This window comes from Mesocricetus auratus, unplaced genomic scaffold, assembly GCF_017639785.1.
Source record: "Mesocricetus auratus isolate SY011 unplaced genomic scaffold, BCM_Maur_2.0 Super-Scaffold_100011, whole genome shotgun sequence".
NCBI lineage: Eukaryota > Metazoa > Chordata > Mammalia > Rodentia > Cricetidae > Mesocricetus > Mesocricetus auratus.
In genome coordinates, this window is record NW_024429195.1 from 66,095,817 (window position 1) to 66,114,814 (window position 18,998).

The following is an 18,998-nucleotide window of genomic DNA, read 5'->3' on the forward strand; positions in this document are numbered from 1 at the left end:
AGTTGTTAGTTGTGTTTTACACACTTGCATGGAGTTCTGGCCAATAAAAATACATATCTCTTGGGAAGACCTTATTTTTGAAGACGCCACACACTTCGGTACCATGGCATGTAGAATTCAGTTTGGCATCTTTCCTACTGGGTAGCTTTCTTAGTCCTAGAATGTACAGTGAAGACTGCTGAGAGAAGTCATTAACTGTCTTATAATAATGACCAACATTACAAGGTATTCCCTGGTGCGCAATAATGACTTGATTATTTGACGTGCATTTTCTGTTTGTCTAACAGATAGTACAACAATCTTATGATCCAAAAGTTACACTTCAGAATTCTTTTGGTCTATACAAGACATTCTCCCTTCTCAGGAATATCAACATAAACCTGTTCCGATGAAAATTGCCTCAATCAAAATTAAGGATTCAAGTCAAGTATTTAATTTAGTGGCCATGGAACTGTTTTATTTGACTCATAGTGAACAACTAAATTTTTCAGGAAGAAAACAATTAATCACAATATTGAAGTGCATCCCAAATTTGTCAAATTTCATGTTCTTTGCTACTGTTCTCTTCATTCAAATCTTAATCATCATGCAACTGAATAACTTTGGGAGATAACTCAATAGACTGGTGACTAGTAAAAGCCCTTGAATTCCCTCTTCTGAAGAACCCTGCTCTTTTTCTGCTTCACATACCTTAAGCAGATGGGTCTTACTGAAGCTTCTGTTTGTCTTTTCTGGTCATTAAATACCTCACCATATTTCCATGCCATACTAACCCACAACTCCTACAGCTCCAAATGTACATTTTCCCTTCTTGAAATGCTCTACATTCATTCTGTTGCTTCCAATTTCTGGTTATTTATTTCCTTCAGATATCTCCACACAATTGTTGCCTATTTAGAGAGCTTAAAGAAACGTTCACAAAATTGATTCTCCTATAATTATGTCTTGATATTTTGTAGAAATTTTCCCTTGCTAGCATATACAACGTTTATTGGTTTGCTTCCAGTCTCCACTCACTATGATATATGCTGCACGAGGATAGGGTTATTGTTTTGTTCACGGCTGTCATAGCTTCGCTTCCATTGCTGTGACAAAACACCCTGAGCTAAAGCTACTTAGGGGAGACAGGCTTTATTTCTCGTACAACTTCAGGTTATATTCCTTTGGGTGACAGGAACTTGAAATTGCCTGTCACACCACATCCATAGTCACGAGCAGAGGGAAACAATGCATGCTTGTTTGTGTTCGGCTCTTTCTCTACACTTACACAGGATCACAAACGAGGTGACACACACAGTGGACCTCCCACATCAGCAGCTTTATATAAAATTATCCATATGTATAACGTGAATCATAAATTCAGTTCTTTGTAATGTCAGTCATTATGATAACTTCCCCCAGTACCTTTCAAGGCAAGGTTTCCGGGAGGGAGGAAGCATTCTGGTTGGTTCCAAATTGATTTATATGTGTCCTGTCAGCCAAGTGTGTGGTGTCTTCAGTTAAGACAGTCACTTATGAGCCAACCTGATCTACCATCCATCATTTAGATTCCTTTCCCAAGTGATCCTATATTGTGTTAAGCTGACAAAACTTAACCATAACAACCTTCATATCCTGGGAACATATCAGCTCTCAGAAATAATTACCAAAATGAATGACTAAGTCAGTGGTTCTCAACCCTCCTAAATCTGTGACCTTGTAATACAGTTGCTTATGCTGTGGTGACCCCAACCATAAAATTATTTCATTTCTACTTCATAGCTGTAATTTTCCTACTGTTAAGAATCATAATGCATATATCTGATATGCAAGATATCTAATATTTGACCACCAAAGGAGTTGTAACCCACAGGTTGAGAACCACTGGACTTAAAAGATAAGACAAAAATAAATGGAATAACATCATTTATAATTTTAATCAAGTAATCAATATTTATAAATGTTTCAAAATATTACTATATGAACAGTTTTGCTATCATTTCAAAGATCTTAAGTTTCAGTCTAAATTAGGTTTGTAAATTCTACTGTTTTTTGTTCTTGGCAATTAGTGATCTGGAGATAGAATCCTCCCCAAACTGAAAATTGAAATAGGACTGCCTCCTTAGATAAGAGCATGATTACCATCTTGAGATGTCTTCTGATGAAAACCCTGACTGTTTCTAGGTTTCTGAACAACAGAAGCTATGGGGTCACTAGATTATATTTGGGCTTCCATAACTAAAGGTAATTTTCTATGTGTCAACAAATAACTAATACGCATTAGGTAACTTCATATAAATTTATCCATGTATATAACTTAAATGGTAACATTTATGGTCCATAAAACATTTATTAATTTGTATTCGTAGCCACATAGAGCTGTGTCCTAAGCAAAGTCCTCTAAATAATCACTTAGATCAAAATTGATAACTTAGTTTCATTTTTCTAACTTAAGGAGACATTGCTTGAGAAATTCTATGACCTCATATTATATATTATATGTAAAGGTTAAATATGCTTTGATTTGCTTCCTGTGCTCCATTGCTTTCCAAATATTCTCCCCCATTGTTTCTAAAAGCAGCTGTTTATCTGTGGGAAATTTCCATTTCCTCTCAGAGAGATTTTGATAGTTTTTTTTTTCTATTTTCAGTTTGGCACATCTGTGAGAAAACTTTTTCTCCACTGTGGCAAGTTAACTTTTACTTCTTTGTTTTATTTTCACTAAGATTGACTTCCAAGAAACAACACCAAACATTACTAAGTCTTTCAGAGGTTGCTTTCATACTCAACAAAATTAGCTTAAAATGTTTGTGTTTCACACAGGGAAGTATGTCATTTGTGGAACAAGACACTCAGAAGGACTGTTTGCCATTTGAAACAAGTTGGCTTCACCTAGGCATAACTCAATTTAGAAGTCAGTCTACAAATTCTGACTGAAAATCTCCATGACATCAAATTCTCTTTCTACCAGAGAATTATGGATTGCATAAAGCATATTCAATATTTACACTGAAGACTGAACTCTCTGTCTCACTCTTTTAAGAGAGTTTCATGGAAAAATAAAAATGGTTACTGAACACCTTTTTTACTTTTTTGCTATTGAGGACTTGCATAAAATCTCCATGTAATTCAGTTTACATAACTGGATCTAAACCCTTCATTTTGTTAGATTCTGGGAGTAAAACTGCTTTATGTCTCACCTCCCAACACTTAGGAACATAAGTCTGCATCTATAAAGGCACCCCACAGCCTAGTTACATACCTTCAATTCACTGCATTTTAGGCTATACACTATTAACCTATGGAACTCCTCACCATATATAAGATGCAAGGAAGTAAGAAAGGGAAAATAACAGAATAACTTACATGTTTCTAAACAATATATATATTTATTTTCTTTCTTCATGCTGTTTTCAACCCAGGAATTAGCTTTCCATTAGGCAGATTCACCTATTATAAAAGATGAGCATGCTGATTTTAGGCAGATTCAGACGTCATCTTGACTGAAATGAAGTTGCTACTTTTTAAACTGAAAAAAATATTTATATGCTATAATTTTAGTGATTAACTTAGAATGACATGTAACTCATACACGTGTATGAATGTATCTATAGTGTTTATAGAAGAAAAAATATATGTATATATATTTGAATTGTCTATTTGTATTTTCTTTTCCTGAATTATTACTACTGTTCTATTCTTTATAAGATAATATCTATATAAATTCAAGATAAGTCCTATAGACGATGATTGTCTCTGTTTTAGTTAATGCTTTTCGTGAAGTCTTAGTCAATATTCATTGAATGGCAAGAAATGAATATGATTCAGTTCATATAAGTTCACTCATGCTGGCATAGAAACTTTACCTACTGAGTAAAGAGTAAAATAGGAATTAGCTGGATACTTAATATGAAGTTAGCAAAATTTTCTACATTAATTTCATTACTACTTAATTAATCTGAGAAAATAATAAAGGATGATATAATTTGATTTGAACTGAAGCAATTCACAGAACACTGTTTCAGTAGATTTTTTTTAGGTATAACAACAGTAGAAAAGGGATTTGGTAGCTACAGAAGTTTTGAATAGCATTATCTTTAGGGAATTACTCATTACTGTTTTGATTGTGTGTGTGTGTGTGTGAGAGAGAGAGAGAGAGAGAGCTGTCTGTCAGTGTAAAAATAGATATCTAAATAATATACTTAAAAACTTCATCTTGGCCGGGCGTTGGTGGCACACGCCTTTAATCCCAGCACTCGGGAGACAGAGGCAGGAGGATCTCTGTGAGTTCGAGACCAGCCTGGTCTACAGAGCGAGTTCCAGGACAGCCTCCAAAGCCACAGAGAAACCCTGTCTCAAAAAACCAAAAAAAAAAAAAAAACCAAAAAAACAAAACAAAACAAAAAAAACAAAACAAAAACTTCATCTTGGCCTTAGAGTTCCATAGCTTTAGTCCATATCCCATTCCTTTTACTTTTAGAAAAGGGGATACACTCTGGCAAGAACAGGCATTAGAGAAGGTTGATCACATCATGGTAGCAAGAAAGGATACAAGAGAGGAAAGGCTGCCGTCCCAGTATTCCCTTCAATGGTTTGTCCACAATTGTCTAACTTCTTTCACTAGAATTTACCTGTTAAGGATTATTCTGTCCCCCAGGAAACCCACAGTCTAGCATGTACGCCGTCCACCTAAATCTGGGAAGTTTAAGGGACACTAAAGTTCTTGATTCTGCAGTGTTAGGAAGTCAGACCTTATCAGGTCTTTCTGTTTGATAATAAGAATTGGAAAATCCAGATACTAAAAAACCAACAACAGCTGTGAGACTCTGTCCAGCAGATATTCCACTGATTTTACTTGTGGAATCCACAAAGATGACCCCAGCTAAGGCTCCCAGAAGTGATGGAGATGATGGCTAAACAGACCTTCCCCTTTAATCAGATTAGTGACTGCCCTGATTGTCATCATAGAACCTACATCCAGTAACTGATGGAAGCAGATGAAGAGACCCACAGCCAAGTACTGGCTGAGCTCCTGGAGTTCAGTTGAAGAGAGGGAGGAGGGATCATATGAACAAGAGGGATCGAGATCATGATGGGGAAAACCCCAGAGACAGTTGACCCAAACTAGTGGGAGCTCAAGGACTACAGATTGACCGTTGGGGAACCTGCATGGGACAGAACTAGACCCTCTGAATGTGATTGACAGTTATGTGACTTGATCTGCTGGGGGAGGTCCTTGGCAGTGGCACCAGGACGTATATATCCCAGGGGCATGAACTGGCTTTTTTGAGTCCATTTCACTAGGTGGGATACCTTGCTCATCCTTGAAACAGGGGGCATGCCCTACCTCAATTTGGTATGCCAGATTTTGTTGACTTCCCAAGGAAGTCCTTAACCCTCTGAGGAGTGGATCCCCATAGGGGAGGGAAGTGGGGAGGAGAAGGGATAAGAGAAGGGGAGGGAGGGGGAGTGGGTCCTTGGTATGTAAAATGAAAAAAATTATATAACAAAAGAGTAGTCATTTATTGAAAATTTCCTGGAAAATGCTTGCAAAAACAGATCTGAAAATATTTTCCTTGAATGTTTAGCACATTATTTCCTTCAGGGTATTCTATTTACTTACCTATGGAAATAAGACTACAAATACTTTATAAATTTTATAGCTTTGTAGCTTAACATATATTTAAACACTTGGTGTTCACTGTCCTTCCTCCTTCCTCCATTCTCTGGGGCATTATGTTTTATTCATAATATCTGACATATTTCTCTAATATTCCATTAGAGGCAGTACAGCCAGGATTCTCATGTCCTTTTTATTCTACTTCTATAAATTAACTTCCAGGTATGACTGTTGTTATAACATGACATGATTTACTACTCATGTAAAGAACTTTGGAATATATGGACCTCCTGCTTTTGCTTCTGTCAAAATCCAGCATGACATATATATTTTTTCCATATCCATGCTATAGCCCTTTCTGTATGTCCAGAACTTATTGAAAGATGTCTCTCAAAATCTGTGTTAAAATTTAAAATGCATTTCAGTTGTGTCCTCAGTACCATCAGATACTCTGACATCTTTTTCTCTGTTTCTGTCTCTCTGTCTCTGTCTCTGTCTCTGTCTCCATCCCTCCCTCCCTCCCTCCCCCCCTCTCTGTGTGTGTGTGTGTGTGTGTGTGTGTGTGTGTGTGCCTGATGACATTTCCAAAGTTTTCACAAAAACACCCCAGTAATTTTTGTACCACCCCACTTTTAATTTTTAATATGACCTTCTCTCCCAGTTTTCAGTGAATTCTGATTCAGTAATAATTTCTACTTAATTTTATTGTCCAAGAATAACACTCCTTCTGTCAAATCGAGCACTGTTCCCACAATTTGTCTCTTGTTGTTTTGACTTGTCTGCTTCCCCTACCTTTCCTTTCTCCTGCATCCTGACCCTCTCTCAGTACTCTTGCTTCTTCAGCTTAAAATGTTCCCAGGTCTGCCTGCGATAGTGTAAAAGATCAAATTCCTTCAGTCTGCCTTCTTTCTTTCTCCGATTCCAGACCACTTCTTTTCTGAAGACCCTTTCACATGGGCTAATTCTCTTTGCAGCATCCATTCTCTTAATCAGCTGTAACATGATCTTGAGCACATTCTTAAAGGTAATTCTTCAGTCATCAGGTAGCTTACCTACCAGTCTACCTGAAACCTTCTTTCAGTCTACATCCTAATTGTGCCTGAACAGATGGCCCATTGAGGGGCCTTTCTATTTGAATTCTATTCTCCTTGGCCTTTTAGGTCTTGTAGTATCTAGTTTTTCCTCCCATATAGGGCCTATTCACTCCACATTGCTGACTCCACATTGTGCTGCAAGGAATTCTCTTGTTCTGCCAAGTGATGATCTCATTCGCACCCATAGCTCAAATCTTAACCCTGTTGGCGGTTTCTGCTTCTCTAGACAGATTTTACAATTATAGGCTGGTTCTACCCCTGAGTTCACTTGTTTAAGTAAAGCTGGAATTTTCTTCTTGTTGTTGCTGTTTTAAGACAATGTCTCAGAAAATAGTCAGGAGTGGTTGATCTGATCCTGCTTTCAGAGTGCTGAAATTGCAGTCATGTGGGACCAAGAGTTCTTCTAATTTTCCTAAAGTCAGAGGTTAAAAGCCACCGCTGTATGGATTTTCTTAATTATGGCAGTTGCTTTCCATTTTAGACAGTTAAAAGCTTTCCCTTCTCTTTTTACTTTCAGGACAAATCCTTTTATAATTTTAGGATGATTTTGTCTTCTTCCCCAGTTTTCTAATATCTTCCTTTATGGAGCAGTGTTGAGCATCCTGCATCCACACTTAAACATCTCAATTCTGTCTGTCTGCATTTGCTCACCACCATCTGTTTGTTACACTCCTCCCAAAGCAAGCTTGATGCCCACTGCAGTTAAACAGGAGAAAACTCTCTCACATTTTCTACTTCCTAATTAAGCTTCTTAGACCTTTGGCTCACACATTCATTTTCCTATTACTTTTTTCTCACTCATCTTTTTTTTCCCTCTAAGTATAACTTTCCAATTCCTTCCAGATCCAAGATAAATCTTTGATATGAGGTGTTGAGTTTAATCATTAGAATTATCAAGGGTAATGTGCATCTCATTTGGCCTTAGTTTTTTTTTATTATTTGTTTTTATCTGCCAAGTGGAGATGATCTTGTCTTTTTATCTCAGACTTGTAAACTTAATTTGAAATGAGATAATGATTGCTGAATCCTGAACCAAATAATATTAGAATGCGTTCTTAATTTATCCTACTTTACATAAATACCTACCCTCATTTCTGTCATGATGAATTTTATAACTATGGGCATGTTTTGTGTCTTCTATAAGCTATGAGAGAATGCACTCCTGTCTTCAATCATGTGTCCTTTGTATCAATCATGGTACTTACTATTTTCTGTAGGAACTATAATGTATTTATTGAAATATCTTTCTGAGTAAATAATTGAAATACCTTTATTGAACCACAAAACAAAATCTTACAAGTAAAATTGTGAACAATTACACCGAGGTTCCTGCTTTGTGACTGAAGAAAATCCTAACCACTAAAATTTTGCTAACTAAAGAAAAAGGCAGGAGTTCATGTGACTCAATTAGTTGAATATTTGCCAGTTGTCCATAAAGGCCTGATGCCCTCTCCAGCATTACATAAATTGGCACAGAGTTACATGCCTTCAATACCAGCCCTCCGGAAATTGCGCAAAGGAGTAAATTTGATTATGGTCATCCTTTGCTACATAGTAAATTATAGGCCATCATAGGCTATGTGAGACCCTGTCCCAAAAATAAGTAGGAAAGAGTAAACACTTTGCCTGAGGATGGTGCCTAGGGGTGAAGTACCTGCCTCGAATACTTGTGAACTGTGTTCAAGTATGGGCACTGCCAAGGAGGGAAAGAAAAACATAAAACTGACTTCTAAAATTTGAATGCATATGGACAGACTTGTGTGTTACTATGTGTAACATGTACTCTTTCCCGACAGCTGCCTGGGTCCCGCCACTGTCTCTGACCCTAAATAACACACAAGACACTGTATTAATTATGAAGCTGTTGGCCGTTCACTATGGTTTCTTGTTGGCTATCTCTGACTTAATTATTAACACATAACTCTGATATATACATACATATATACATACATACACACACACACACACACACACACACACACACACACACACACACACACATATATATCTTATTTTACCGAGATCACCAGACTTGCATTCTCTCCTCCCAGGATCACATGGTGCCTCTCTACTCTTGACTACATTTCCCAGAATCCTCGACTCCTAGTCTCACCTATCTTGCTTCCTTATTGGCCAACAGTGCTTTATTTATCAAACAATAGGCAAACATATACACAGAAGGACTCCCCCCCTTCCCCCCCCCGCTAACTATGAAGAGGACCAATTTTCTTCCATGTCTGGAATGTTAACTGTCTACACATTTTGAGGTGTGTGTGTGTGTGTGTGTGTGTGTGTGTGTGTGTGTGTGTGTCAATGGGGCAAGAGACAACTCTGATGTTCTTTTATTTCTGACTGTGTTTCCTATGGGTCTTGGTGGGCTGAGGTCATATACAGAATCATTTTGATATGTTATTGAGCTGCATATGATTAGACATTTGCAGTTGGGTTATATGACTAGAGCCTGAGCTATGGCTTGATGCCTTTGCCTAGCATAAGGCACTGACTTGAGTTCCAAGACAACAAGAAACAAAATACTAGTAATAAAGTGGGATCATCATGGTACATGTTTTAAATACACACATATACACATAAGTGTTTCTTCCTAGACTTAGAACATTAAATTATTCTTTTCATTTGTTTTTTAGTGTTTCATTTCATTATATCCCCATCACAGTTACAGGTCATGCATCATACATTGAAAACATATAAATATGTTACATTACTACAGGAGAGAGGACTTTTCCAAAACATCTTTGAAATGTATAATAACAGCAAAGTGTACAGAATAAACATTTTCTGGTCCAACATACCAAGTTCAACTGAGCAAGGCATCTTAGTGTACATATTCACAGTACACAAATTTCTGCATCTTTCTGTGGAGATTCACTACTTGTATAGGCAAAGCCAATCTACTCTAACTAAACTAAGTGCCATGGTCTGCTTTATTTTATATTTTTATTTTTAGAATTTTTTTGTGTGAATCTACATGTGAGTGCATGCGTATGTGTTTATGGGTGAGCCAGTTTAGCTGCTCATGAGCACACGGAGTCCAGAGGAGGACTCATATGAGACCCCATTTAATATGAATGCTATTAAGTGCTCATACTGCCTTGCCTTGCTCAGCTGGCAATGAGATACTTGATGTTAAGGTTTATCCAAGTTCATCTTCCTCACCCATCCCTGGAGTTGTACACATTAACATTTAGACCAAAACCAGAGATGCCTTTATTGCCATTACAACTCAGCAGTTCTTAATTATTTATGATAATTAGTTACTGAAAAAGCTTGACCAAAAAAAAACATAATTATTCAGAGATTTGTTACCTTGCATGAACTTTCTTACTATCCCTTGGGGATTGTGTTAAAGATAGAATAAGAAAAACTGACAGGGTGACTCCACACAGTGACTCACAATGCAAAAGCAGCTTCTCTGAGAGCTGCAATGCCCTGTATCACTACCCTCAAGAACATGATGGAACTGGCAAATCTGAGAGCCTCTGGCAACAAATATTTGTTGATCCAGTGAATTAGAGGTAATTTACCTGGTGTGTTTCTAGAAGGGAAATATTTTATTTCATTCTCTTCAGGATGCCTAGAATCAATGAAGCAGTAAAGAACTGAAGTGCATAGTCTTCATGAACAAACTACACACTTAAAAGAGAAACAGTTCTGTCAAGTGCTTAAATACTTGAAAAGAAAATAGTGAAGCATGTTAACTCAGTGTTATTCAGGAAATGCCCCATGAGCTTGCTCATATGTGCCATAGTCCTAAAACATTCCTTGTATGCTTATTTAGATTCAACTAATGGTTTTCTTGTAGCAGATACATGGATGTAGTAGATACATAGAGCTGTGAGTCACCTAGATAGTGAAAAGACATTTGCACCTTTAATTTAATTGGTTGTCAAGTGAGTAGTCTGATTTGACTATACTCAATATTTATTAAATACTTTCTAGTTATTTGCATCTTTCTAGCTCAACATGTAAAGGCAAAGTTAAGCAAGATACTGTACCCATGAATTTATTATTTCTGTGGATAGTGGTAAAGATTATGTAGGATTTGATTAAACTCAAGTTTGTTCCAATCTATATGACTTCATGTATTTTCTACTCTGTCACTACTCCAGGGAAGGCTGAGGCCACCATAAATCTGTGGTAAATAAGTCTATGATAATAAATGTAAGTAATTATAAGGCAGTTTGATACAATGTCCACTTAACAAAACAGCAATAGAAGGGGACTCCTGGAGCTTATAATCATCTTAATTCTTAACTAGATTTATGATGCTATTCTTGATTATTTTTCAGTGGAGCAGGCCTAAAATACAGTAAGAAAGTGGTTAGTTAAGGCCCTAATCACTATACCATTACTGCATTAGTGGGGATGTCTTGCCAAGTGAGATATATTGTAATTCATGGGATCCACAGCCAGGTAGAAGCATTGATGACATTGCTCCCCAACAACTTACATAGCACAGTGTGAAGTCTAGATATATTAACATAAAATGTTATAATGGATCTACTCTCCTAGAAATGGAATTTAAAAAAAGAAAAACGAGATCTTTATTTGAACATAGAAGTATAAATTTTAATGATAATTCTTCTAGTATATATTTCTGAAACTCAAACTACGTTCTTTTTGTTTGTTTTTGAGACAGGGTTTCTCTCTGAAACAGTCCTGGCTGTCCTGGAACTCACCAGGTTGGCCTTGAACTCAAAGAGATCCACCTGTGTCTGCCTCCCAAGAGCTGGGATTAAAGGCATGTACTACCACTCACTGCTTGGCTGGGGATTTTTGTTCTTATAGCACTTGAGTTTTAGTGCAAGGATTCTTATATTTCAAACTGGTAAGAGAACATGATAAAAGATGGGACTATTTTGAGATATTCATGGATGTCAAAGTTTAATGGCCCCATCAACAAAAAATGTAGATTATTATAGGTTAAGAATGGCTAGAAGTAGACTTCCTAGGGGAGGCCGTACTCTCTTAGTGGAGCATATGGGAGGAGGGAAGAGTAGGGGTGGGAGGAGCAGGAGGAGAGGAGGGAAGGGGAACTGGGATTGGGATGTAAACAATAAATTAATATTTTTTAAAAAGAATGGCTAGAAGAATCTGAGGAGCCAAATTTAGATGACTCACATTTGGTTAAAAGTTACAGAAAACTTCACTGTTAATTCAACTAAAACAATGACAAAAGGAAAGCAAAATGTAATGTACACATCTGAAAACTAAATACTGATTGTCTGGGGCAACTGTAACTGACTTTTTTTTTATTCCTTGACTTGTATATTCTTGTGTGAACCATCAAGAAAAATCCCCTGGCATCATGTTTAAAAACTCACTACTCAGCATGGAGAAAGCATATACTCTTCAAGCCTCATTTAATTTGTATCTACAAGGAATGATGACTACTAAGCTGGGCCTCTAATTAAGAACTTAGGATAGCAGGATGAAGCACAGCCCAGTGACCACCCATGAGCCTTGCTAATGGTTGGGTTAAGTGGAATAAGGTGGAGACAGACTCACAAAGCCAGTTTCGGCTGTGCGTCCATGGTGATGGAGGCCTGCAAAAATGAGGTGCATGTCTAATTCAAATGACACATCACTGCATCAGGTCTTTGAGTGCCTAACTTAAACCAAATACACTGGCCCTAATATAATGCATGATAAATTGATTTCGTGTTTACTTGTGTATGTACAAGGAGGTTAAAGTAGTGTTTTCAACCATGATAACTTGCATTGTGCAATAAAAACAATTCAACACCCTTGACATTGTTAAGTTACGTTTGGTCTAAATATGGATTTGTACATAGCAAATTAGTACCTGAATTTATTTGTAACTAAATTTCAACTAAATGGAGAATAGAATTAGCAACAAATAACTGAGATTTGGGCAGGCAGCAGCCAGGCTTTCAGCAAATTATAGCCTGAAAAGTTCTCAGAAGTCTCCAGTTATGCAAGTGTTTTTCTCTGAGAATATGGGCACTTCTGGACGTTACCTCCTTGGTCTTTATACAAGTTACTACTCTTGTTGCTGGAGAGAAGTGGGATTCTCAACATTTCTGGGTCCAGTGCATTGTTATTCAGTCTCTGAATCAATGAATATATTCTGCTGTTTATTTATGTATTTTTATTTTAATAGTGAGTGTGGTATTTTCTCATATGAGTAGTATTGTTATCTACTTTCCTTCCTATGTGTTGATTGATAAAATAATCTTTTGACAGTTTGGACAGGAAGATAAAGATCATACCTTTCTTTAATTCTCAACTATACCAAAATGTAATAATAAGTGTCACAATGTAATCACACAAAACACTTCCTCTCCAGATAAATTGAAATACCATTAGAGTAAGGTGATCAAATGTGTATGACAACTATTTGTAGGTTCTCTGGAAAATTTCAATTCCCACCAAACCCATATTTTATGGTCAAAATTAATATCTGACTACAGCTTTAAAGTTCACTTACTTCTTTGCTTGTTGTTTTCTTCTTTGGTTTGAATCAAGGTCTAACTATGACCTTCCAGCTGGCCTTGAACTCACTATAGCTGGTATGTGCCTCTGAGCACTCCTGCCTCAAATTTTTTCTTCTTCTTCTTCTTCTTCTTCTTCTTCTTCTTCTTCTTCTTCTTCTTCTTCTTCTTCTTCTTCTTCTTCTTCTTCTTCTTCTTCTTCTTCTTCTTCTTCTTCTTCTTCTTCTTCTTCTTCTTCTTCTTCTTCTTCTTCTTCTTCTTCTTCTTCTTCTTCTTCTTCTTCTTCTTCTCCTTCTTCTTCTTCTTCTCCTTCTTCTCCTCCTCCTCCTCCTCCTCCTCCTCCTCCTTCTTCTTCTTCTTCTTCTTCTTCTTCTTCTTCTTCTTCTTCTTCTTCTTCTTCTTCACCTTTTCCCTCTCCTTCTACTTCTGTTTCTTTTATTATCTTATTATTGTCTGAGACAGAATCTCACTATGCATTCTTGTTGGTGTAGAACTCACTCTGCAGACCATTCTGTTAGCAAATTCATATAGATGTTCCTGTCTCTGTGTCTCAGGTGCTAGTGCTGGGAACAAAGGTGTTACCCATATGCTTGGCTGCTTGTTTCTTCTTAAACTTTTAATTTTTCAATAACCGATTTTGTCTGACTACTTTCATCTTTTGCAGTAGGCTTGAATATGTTTCCTTTTGTTATCCAAATAAAACTGCTTGAAACATTCAAATATTGTAAGGCAAGGCAAAACATGTTTCCCATGGTTAGTAAATTATCAGAATATTCTATTTTTTCCTTTAAATTTAGTTATGTTAGAGTTGTCCTTTTTCTTTTTTGTATTTGTCATACTAATAGATATTTTTCTGCATTCTCATTTTTTCAAGTTCTTAGTGCCAATTCTGTTTATTAATATCAGATAGTCACGAAAATTATATTTTTCAGAATCTTGTAGTGACTGACACAATGTTCACAGAAACAATTCAAGCAACAAAATGGAATTTTTGAAAGCTTTTTAAGTGGTAGTACATTTTGCTTATATTTCATGTTTCAAACAAATAACTTTTTAGAAAGCAATATATGGACAGGTTTTAAACTCCAGCGTCTAAATATTAAATGCAACCAACACTAAAGACTAAAGCCTTATATTCTTATTAATTTTTCATGCAGCAAAAGAAACCAGATAACTTATGTTATATATTTTTGCTGGTTTGTTTGTTTGCAGCACAAATAGCATTCTGAGAAGTGGAACTAAATTCAGACTAAATCTTTATAATTTCTGTGTTTCTAGAAGGCAAGTATAAATCTGCATACAATGAAAGACTGTCTGCAGTACTTTATATAAGTGTAGAACAGTCTATGTACTAGGCCACAACTGGCTTCTGCTTCAGAGTGATTGATTTGCCATTTGTCATTCCATTCTCTTTAGCTTCTATCTTAACTTTTATTTTCCCAGTTGTAGACAGAGTCCTCTTCATTCAGAGAATATGATTACTGCAGCACATTTGCATTCCAGGGATAAAGCTGAGATTCCAGGGGATAATAACATAATATACAAAAACTCAGAAAAGGAAACCTTCAATTCAAATATGAGAGCTCACACTTCTTTGATAATTCCTCTGAAGGAATCACCTGGAACATTTCCTCACAAAGCTAATGCTACATATTGCAAGATTAGTTTTTCATTTTTGATGGCTTTTTCTTCTCACTTTCTCTCTCTGTTAAAATTCCGTTTCTCTATTCCCCCATGTATTCAGGAGCAGTGCTTTATATAAAGAAAAAGTTGTCATATATAGAGAGAGAGATCCTAAAATGTTATATGTCATAAAACATCAACAAACAAAGTGCCCAACACTGAACCACTGTTTTAGGGTACTATTGCTGTGATGCACCATCACGACCAAGAAACTTGATGAGGAAAGGCTTGCTTTGGCTTACACTTCCACAATGCTGTTCATCGTTGAAGGAAGCCAGGACAGGATACTAAGTATGGCAGGAACCTGTGGAGAGGAGCTGATGCAGAGGCTGTGGAGCGGAACTGTTTGGTGACCTGCTCACCCTGTTTCTTATAGAAAAAGAAAGTACCACCTGCCCATGGATAAATTCACCCACCATGTGCTAGGCCTTCCCCCATCAATCACTAAGAAAATACCTTACAACTGGATCTTCTGGAGCTGTTTTCTCAATTAAGGTTCCCTCCTTACAGATAACTCTAGCTTGTGTCAAGTTGACAGAAGACTAGCCAGCATAACTGATTTACTGAATATTTCCATTAAGTAGTTTTAATAATGAAATAGCAAATTCTCAGTAAATAATTACATAAATGTCTTTCTTTTTTTAAAGTATGTAGGTCTCATTCTACTAAGAAGTACCCAATTTCTCTAGTTCATATCTTCAGCATTGACATTTTTGACTAGTTCATATGTATATAAAATGCAGGTGTCACAGTACTTGAGAACTTGATGATTTTAATTCAAGATAAATGTAGAATTTGAATAATTTGTGATTTTGTTTTCATGTATCTTCATAGAGTTATGTTTAAATAGTATTGGAAAAGTTACCTTCAATGGCATGTAAGTTTTAAAAACTCAACCTTATGACGTAAGTTATGCATGTCAGTCTTACTGGGAAAATGTTTGGCCTATCCTGAAATATATGGTAGTTTTACTTGTCTACTACAGCAACTTGTGAGATATCTCTGTGGCTAAAGTGTTGGCCACACCAGCATGAGGACCTAACTGGAGTTTGCATTTCCTGTATACATTTGAAATATAGGTATCTGTGATATCTTACTTAGAACCTCAGAGCTCTTTAGGTAGAGACGGAATAAGTGGAACAAGTGGACCAGCCTGACTAGTTGAATTCATGTGTTTTGTGTTCAATACAAAGATTCTGACTCAATAAGTAAGGTAGAGAGTCATCTAGGAAGACTCTTGATGTAAATAACTGGATTTCTCATTGTGCACACCTGCACATTCACATACATGTTCACCTAAATATATGTACACAAGCATGTATACACCTGAATACACACACACATAGATACAAGAACAATAACAAAAATGAAGAAAGCAAAACAAAGTCTACTTTTCACTCTATGGGCATTCACATTTCTATAGACATAAATACAATGATGTTTCTCTTTACTGTTGCCATAGTGACATAATAATTGACATATTAATAACCACTGCCAAAAATGGATGCTTACCTATTCTATGTCAAATAATGACTATTATCAACATACATATGTTATCTTTTAGGACATCAAAATGAGTCACATAATTTAGTAATTTCAGTTTTCCAATTTAAAAAATTAGACATAGAAAGTCAAATAATTCAATGATACTATGTATATAACTGTCTTAGTTATTTCCACTACCACGGTAAAATACTATGACCAAAGCAACTTAGAGAAGAAAGATTTTATCTATTCATTAAGTTTCAGTGATATAAGAGTCTACCATAATGCCAGGGATGTATGACAGCAAGAAAGCACAGAGGGTGAAGCAACAAACTGAGAGCTCACATCTGGAAATACAAACAGGAATCAGAGAAAGGAATCTGGGAAAGGTCTATGTCTTTTGAAACCTCAAAGCCTAACTCAAGTGACAGTTCTCTCAGCATGGTCACATCTTTTAGATGACTTTAATAGTACTGCCAACGGGGGACCAACTTTTCATATGCCTGAGTCTATAGGGGGTTATCTCTTTAAAACCACAGCGTTCCATTCTGTGCCCCACCCCTTTAATCTTGTGACTTTACCATAATGCAAATGCTTTTATTTCAGCTTCAAAAATTCAAATAATCTTTTCCAGCCTTAACACTGAGAGTTCAAAGTCTCCACTGAGACTCCAGGCAAACCTTAACTTTAACCCCTCTAAAAGGATAAAAGCAGGTTGCATACTTCCAACATACAAGGGCACAGAATATATATCACCATTCCAAAACAGAGTAATACGTGCATAGGGAGGAAATGCTAGACCAAAGAAAGACTGAAACTCATCAGGACAAACATAAAATCCTATAACTCTATGTCCAATGTCAAAAGTTTAGAAGGCTACACCCTTCGAACTCAGCACTCTAGTCCACAATGTCTTACTAGATATCCCACAGCTTTCTCATATGAAATGTCTCAGGGCTTCAAAGTATGCCAGACTTCACTTTCAAAGCTTCATGGAATAGCCTCTGACCCCACACTAACCCACCACCTTACACCTCAGGAACTCTACTTCCACATGTCTGATTAAGCAGGTCTCTAAAACCATAAAGGTAGATTCTACAACTCAAGTCCTTATGTATCCTACATGAAGTCAAGGACCAACAGCATGTGAACAACACTTCTGAGTTTGGCTGCTAGCATGAAGTAGGCTCTGGCTCCCTGAAATAACATTTGCAGCATCTTTTGTTTGTTGTTCCTTTCCAGGAGCAGATAATATCTTAGGACGTTTCCTTTCAAAAGGAGAAAAATTTAGCTGGGTGAAGTCTTGTCCAGATGGCACACTTCCTGTTATTTTAGTGTACACTGGCCTTCTGCTTAATCTCTTTGATCATTTTTTTCTTTTAAAATCACAAATTTTATGTTTCTTTCTGTATCACTTGTTACTTTCCATTATATATCTGAATAAAAGTAATTTCTGCTATAGATTGAGGAGAATCAATATTGAACTGTTTTGAAATCTACTCTGCCCAAAATATTAGTCCATTACTATTAAGTTTAGCCACAGGCAAGTTCTTAGGTCAAGGTCAGAAAGAAGCCACATGCTTTGCTAAAATGTCACTGGAAACATATTTCCACCTCCTCTGAAACCTTTGAGGTCTCTGTAGTCTACATAGCTCTCAGCACCACTGTCTTCTAAACTCCTACTAGGATGGTATATCAAGCTTCTCCTCCTACATTCAGTCATTTTTCTCATCCAAGTTTCCAAAACCTTGCATATTTCTGTAAAACCCAGGATGATGTGGTATGTCACAGGGCTTGAGCCCATAAAAGTGGCTTCGCTTCCTTTTGGCTTAAGGTCAGAGAGTTCAAAACTATCCTTACTCTTCCAAGGGTAAAGTCATAAGACCTAAAGGTATAAGACATGGCTACTGTAGGATGTTTGGTCTCGGTTGTGGATGTCTTATCTACGTAACAAGAGACTTGGTCTAAGGTGTGGTTACTTTTAACCCTCAAGGCCAGAAATAATAGATTTAGTCTAAGGTGTGGTTACCAAATGTTTGGAGAATTAAGGAAGAGAGCCCGTTTCTTCCTTGTATCAGGATAAAGAAGTCTTTTGCCATTTCCCCCTTTTTTGTTGTAGTATATAAGAATGCTGAATACATTTGGTGGATTCAGTATTCACTGGATTGCCCCCCTGACTCGATTCAGTGTCTCTATCTCTTACTTCATATCTTTACCTGCCATTTCTCATTCCACACTTCCCCTCTCAGGTACGAACCAGGCAAGCTGGCTGGGTCCGACTGAATCCCCACAGAGTCGTATTACTACATCACAGCCATAAGAATTCTAAGTAAAGAATTCTGTCTTGGTTACTATAGCTGGGGCAAAACATCATGACCCAGGCAACTTACCAAAGATATATGGGCTTAAAGTTCTAGAGGGAATGGCATCATCAGCACCATGGTGGCGAAGCATGGCAGCATGGAGATATGGCAATTGAAGAACTAGATATATGGAAACTGGAGAACTGGAGATGATATGGCAGCTGAAGATACAGCAAGTTAAGAACTCCTGTCTTGAAACCCAATAGGAATCAGACATTGAACTGAGAACAGAATGTGCCTTTTAAACCTTAAAGCTTGGTTCCAGTGACATTCTTCCTCTAGCAAGGTCATGCCAATTAAA

General features: G+C 36.9%; 1 long non-coding RNA gene across 1 annotated transcript in view; it reads right to left on the reverse strand.

The window, feature by feature from the left end:
* The window catches only part of LOC121143296, a 31,116-nt gene extending 12,508 nt beyond the window's left edge, over positions 1–18,608 (reverse strand). The window contains exons 1-2 of the long non-coding RNA XR_005880503.1: positions 18,551–18,608; positions 3,346–3,429 (exon numbers count right to left, since the gene is read on the reverse strand). This is a non-coding gene — a long non-coding RNA (uncharacterized LOC121143296). The remainder of the gene's footprint in view (positions 1–3,345; positions 3,430–18,550) is intronic.
* Positions 18,609–18,998: the final 390 nt, after the last annotated feature.